Consider the following 5,764-nt stretch of genomic DNA (forward strand, 5'->3'; position numbering starts at 1 on the left):
TTACTTCCTTTGCTTGCTCATGTTGCCACTCAATTACTTGACTTTTGAGCTGTTTGCCACAGTAGAACTCTGTTTCCAGATAAGAGAGCTTCCCAAATCTGTGGGGTTTTCACAGCTGCTGCTGGAGCTATTAGTTGGCTGCCCTCTCTGAAGCCTCCACTGGTTCTGGGACCTAGTCACAAACCCCAGGACCTCCACCCTAGACAGCAATCCAGATCCAAACAGGTTAAAGCAAGATTGATTACCCCGCAGAATGGTCACTTGGTCCCCCTACAATCTGCAGGCCAGGTGCTCTGAAGCAGCAATGCCACTTCGGCTGCTGCACCTCAGCTGCTTCTCCCTCTTGGGGCAGAGGCTGGACTGCACTCCCAGATCCTCTCTTCCCAAAGTTGACACTGACCTTTTACTTTGTCTTTGGCATTTAGAGGTTGGTAATTCTGGAAGCCACCACAGCTGCTGGCGATCCACTCTCCCGAAGACCCTCCAGCCGGGGCTGATGAGGGCCACACTGAGGCTAAAACCACAGGCTCACATGGGACAGGGCTCAGCTCCCAGCACACTGCAATGGACCCTTTCTGTTTGCCTGCCCAGCTGCCTTCAGCGGGAGATTTGTTTCTCTCTGTCACTTTGTGGTTTCTGTAGCCCTAAAGTTTGTTTACATTAATTTTTATAGTTATTTGAGGTGGTTATGGGGGGAGCACACAGAGTTTTCCTGCTTCTATGCCACCATCTTTGCTCTGCCCCCCCCATTCCATTTCTTAAAGACAAAAAAATTAATATAATTGAGCAATACATTGAAAATTTTTTTTAAATATATGCATTGTACAATATTTGTGGAGTCCCTCACCTCTGTTAAAGGAATGGGGAGAGTATCTGCTTATCTCATCTTTTGAGCTGTGTTTTTTTAAATACATTTTTTAATTCCAATGTTTCAATTAGCAAAAATCTCACCCTTCCAACCTCCCCAAATTGATAATGAAAGAGAAACAAAACCCTTGTTACAAATATGTACAGTCAAGTAAAACAAAATTCCACATTGGTTATGTCCAAAAAAAATATTTCATTTTGCAGTCTGAGTTCTTCACCTCTCTATCAGGATTTGGCGAAGCATATTTTATCATTAGCCCTCTGGTATTGTGATTGGTCATTATGATGATCAGAGTTCCTAATTCTTTCAAAGCTGTTTTCTTTACCATATTGTTGTCATTATATAAATTGTTACCCTGGTTCTGTTCACTTTACTCTGCATCAGTTCATACAAATCTTCCTAGGTTTTTCTGAAATCATTGCTATCATTTCTTATGTCATAATAATATTCCATTCCATTTATGTACCATAACTTTGTCTAACATGCCTCAATTTATGAACAACCTCTACGAATTCCATTCTTTGCCACCTCAAAAAGAGCTATATTTTTGTACATCCTTAGTGTTTGTTTTGCTTAGGACTAATATCTCCCTTAATTCCCACTTCTCCCTCTCCCCTTTCTATTTCCTTTATGAGAGAAACTATTTCTGTACCCTACATGTGCATTCATCTCTCCTTTTGAGCAGTTCAGATGAAAGTGACATTCAAGTGTCAGTTGCTCCCTCTATCTCTTCCTACTTTCACAACCTAATTATGTAAGAGAACTTCCTCTAACCTTCCTTTTCTTTCCCCTCTAATATATTCTTCTTTCCTCTTTCCATTTCTCTCTTAAGATCATCAATACATAACCAACCTACTCCCTGGCCTTGTATAATCAGACTCTCTCTATTACTCCATATGATGATAGCGTTTAGAGGAGACACTGTGACATCTCCCTATATTTAAATGTGAGCAATTTATACTATTTTAGTCCTTAGGATTGTTAATTTGTATTTACCTTTTTGTGTTTCTCAACTCCTATGTTTGAATGTCAAAGTTTCTCTACATCTCTGGTCTTTTTATTAACAACTTTTATAACTTCTCTATTTCATCAAAAATCTACTTTTTCCACACTGTTTTGCTGGGTAAGCTAATCTTGGCTTTGCCGTCATATTTATATTTACCTTCATATTTAATATCATTTCAATTTCTCCACTTTTTACAAAGCTGGCTGTTAAATCGTATGCAAGTCTGACTGTGGATCCTTGATATTTGAATTGTTTTCAGTCTTTTTTCTTTGACCTAGAAGCAATGAATTTTGACTATTATGCCCCTAGGTGTTTTTATTTTTGGAATTTCTTTCAGGAGGTAACTGAAAAATATGTTTTTGTTTTTTGTTTCTCTATGGCTCTAAGAGATTGGGGCAATTTTCTTTTAAAATATCTTGCAATATGTCTAGGCTCTTTTTCTTTGTTGTTAAGAAATTCAGATGATTCAATGACTCCTAAAGTTTTTCTCCTCGATCTGTATTCTAATTTGGCTTTGCTATGACATAATTTATATTTATTTCCTTCCATTTCTTTCAATTATTTTTACTTTGTTTTAATTTCTTGTTTTATTGAGTCATTGGCTTTTATTTGGTCTATTCTAATTTTCAAGTTTATTGCTTGGGCAAGGATTTGTACCTCTAATGCCAAGCTATTATTTCCCTTTCCAATTCTTTCTTCCATGGCTCTCATTTCTTTTCTAATTCTTTCTTCAAGTATTCTCATTTCATTCATAAAAACATTGTTTAGAGTCAAGATGGCAGAGCAGAGGCAGGAAATCATCTGAACTCTTCCAAACTCCACACCTCAATAGTATCACCTCAAATAGAATTCTGGAAAACAGAGCCAATAAAAGGTTAGGGTAAAACAATTTTCCAGCCCAGATCAACTTAGGAAGTTAGCAGAAAATATGCATCACATCAAGATGGTGGTCAGTCCACAGCATAGGGCAAGCCTTGGAGACAACTACAACAGCAGCTTCAGGAGGTCTTGGCACACAGATGGTAAGGAAATCAATTTCTGGAGAACACAGACAACAAAAGGTTGGGGTGAAACAGTTTTCTAACCCAAGACAACTTAGGAGGTTGGCAGGAAAGATCTGTCCCACAGAAGTAGTGGTTGGGCCTGAAGCCCAGGGCAAGCCTTGGAGGTGGATGCAATGCCAGCAGCAGCACTTTCAAGAGCTTTCAGCACACAGATAGTAAAGGAGTGGTCAGTCAACAGGTCAAAAAGAGATTAAGAGGTACCCTTTTCTGACCCTGGATTCAGGACTCTCTTGGATTGCCCAGATCCAGTTCTGGATCACAGCTCAGGTGCAAAGAAAAACAGTGCACAGGAGAGCAGGGTCCCTAGTTCCAAGGCAGAAAGAATTGCTACTCTTAGTTGTTGTAAGAGAGTAGAGGACCTGATCACATCCGAGGGCCTAGAGGAACATCACCACTTACAGTTTCAGGGAAACATGGACCAGTCTAGGTAACGACTAGAGCATAGTCTAGGAAAGCAGTAACCATACCTTTCTTAAAATCATACCACCTTGGAAGCACTGAAAACTTACAAATGATCTCAGGAAGAAAAAAATTTATATATATATATATATATATATATATATATAAAGAGAGAGAGAGAGAGAGAGAGAGAGAGAGAGAGAGAGAGAGAGAGAGAGAGAGAGCTAACTGAAAGAAATAAACAGGAAAACTACATTTTGCTAAAAGGTACCATAGAAAAAGTAACATCAATACAAACACATGCACCAAATAGCATAGCATCCAAATTCTTAAAGTAAAAGTTAAATGAGTTAGAAAAGGAAATAGACAATAAAACTGTCCTAGTAAATGGTTTCAACTTTCTTCTCTATGAACTACATAAATCTAACCATAAAATAAACAAGAAGTTTAAGAAGATGAAATAGAATTTTATAAAAGTGAGATATGGAGAGGATTTTGGGAACATAGCAGAATAGGTAAAAAATTTCCAAGCTCTCAAGATTTTTCCCCACAAAAGAAATAAAATAGCACCTCAGAGTGAACATAGAGTAGTAAAAATCAGATAACTGGGATAATCAGAGAAGATCTGAAGAAAAACCCAGGATGAGGTTTAGTACTTGGTGAAGAGTAAACACTCCAGGATAGGGTCAACTTAAACAATAAGCAACAAGCCCTGGGGTTAGCTGGGTTGGGAAGCTGCCCAGGTCCCAGCCACAGGAATTTTTACCTCCAGGACAGTAAGGGGAGGTGGACATCTGAGCTGGGTAAGATCAAGGGAACCTCTGCTGACAAGGAATGCAAGACCTGGCTGTGCTGCAGAGATGTGGCATAAGTGATGAGGAAGCACACAACCAGTGATTGAAGAAGCAATGGGGCTGGGATGTAGGGCTGACTGTGGGCACTTACAGGAGGCTGGAGGTCTTGGTTTAGGTTCCAGGCCCAAGGGGAGAACTAAAGGAGGACCTGAGGCCAGACGCACCATCCTCTATACCCCAGGACTAGAAGTGATCACAAAAACTAAGGTATTACCAAAAAAAAATGTACAGGCAAAGGAGAAAGAATCCAACTATAGAGAGTTACTATGGGAATAGAGAAGGCTATGGATTATGTTCAGAGTAGGATACTGAAACAATGAAACTCTCTTTTTTCCCAAAAAAGTAATGTCAAATGGTCACCTGCCTAAAAAGAATCCATAGAAGAACTTTAAAAAGACTTTAAAAATCAAATGAGATTGAGGGAAAACTAAAAAAAAACAAAAACAAAAACCAAGATTATGAAAACATAGTCAACTAATTAAAAAAGGAGATCCAGATTCTTAAAGAATGAAAAAAATATATAAAGAACAAAAAAAATGTGAAACATTTCATAAGAAAAACAACTGATTTGGAGAGCAGATCAAGGAGAGAAAACGAGAATAACTGGGTTAGCTGAAAGCTATTATCAAAAAAAGAATCCTGGTACAATAATACAAGAAATAATCAAAGAAAATTGTCCTGAAACAGAACAAGAAGGGAAAGTAGAAATAGAAAAATCCACTGATCACTACCTGAAAGAGATCCTACAAGGAAAACCCACAGGAATATCATAGTCAAATTCTGAAACCTACAGCACAAGGATAAACCATTAGCAAATGGGAAAAAAAATGAAGTCATGCCACAGCTAGAGTTTCACAAGACTTAGAAGCAACAACACTAAAACACCATAGGTGTTTTATATATTTTTTTCCAAACATTGACGGACTTTATTGTGGGGGGAGGGGAGTGCCCCCTGGGACCCCACCTTTTAAAAAAATGTGCATAGAAAAGAAGGGATTTACAAACCTTTGCACAATATATCTACATCCTTGACCCTGCAGGCAGGTGGTGAGTGGAAGGGGGTTCCCTGGGGATGCATGCGGAGGTTGGGGAGGTGGATGGGATCCCCTCAGGGCCAGGCCAGAGGCCTACAGCTCAGGCTGGGGGGTCAGTTGAGGAAGCGGCAGTAGAGCTTGGCCCCACAGTTGCAGGGAAGCTTGTTGCTGGCATCCTCGAAAGGGAACTTGTAGTCGTAGGTGAGCTCCTCCCTGCGGAGGATGCAGAGCAGAGCCAAGATGAAGATGTGTTTCTGGCCCTCCGCGTGGATTACCCCCGAGAAGCAGTTGGGCTCACACGAGTGGCTGATGAAACGTGCGGCGTTCCCGTGCATGGTGGAGTCCACCACGTCAAAGTCATCCATGCGCATCATGTAGCACCCGATGCCCTTCCCGTCGGAGTACTTCTCCTGCTTGTTCGTGAGGACTGACAGGATGACGATGCCCGAGTACTCGATGACCATCTCCCCAGCATCAATGTTGCATTTACAAACCAAGCCACGGCTGTGGATGGCCGACCTGTAGACCCCCGCACCCCC

The 5,764-nt window shown here is 40.4% G+C and overlaps 1 pseudogene; it reads right to left on the bottom strand.

The window, feature by feature from the left end:
• Nucleotides 1-5,338: 5,338 nt before the first annotated feature.
• The window catches only part of LOC138151294 (histone-lysine N-methyltransferase 2B pseudogene), a 1,468-nt pseudogene continuing 1,042 nt past the window's right edge, over nucleotides 5,339-5,764 (bottom strand).

Source organism: Petaurus breviceps, unplaced genomic scaffold, assembly GCF_028583685.1.
Source record: "Petaurus breviceps papuanus isolate PSGF00001 unplaced genomic scaffold, PetGlider_PUasm1.0 90897, whole genome shotgun sequence".
In the NCBI taxonomy this organism is placed as follows: Eukaryota; Metazoa; Chordata; class Mammalia; order Diprotodontia; family Petauridae; genus Petaurus; species Petaurus breviceps.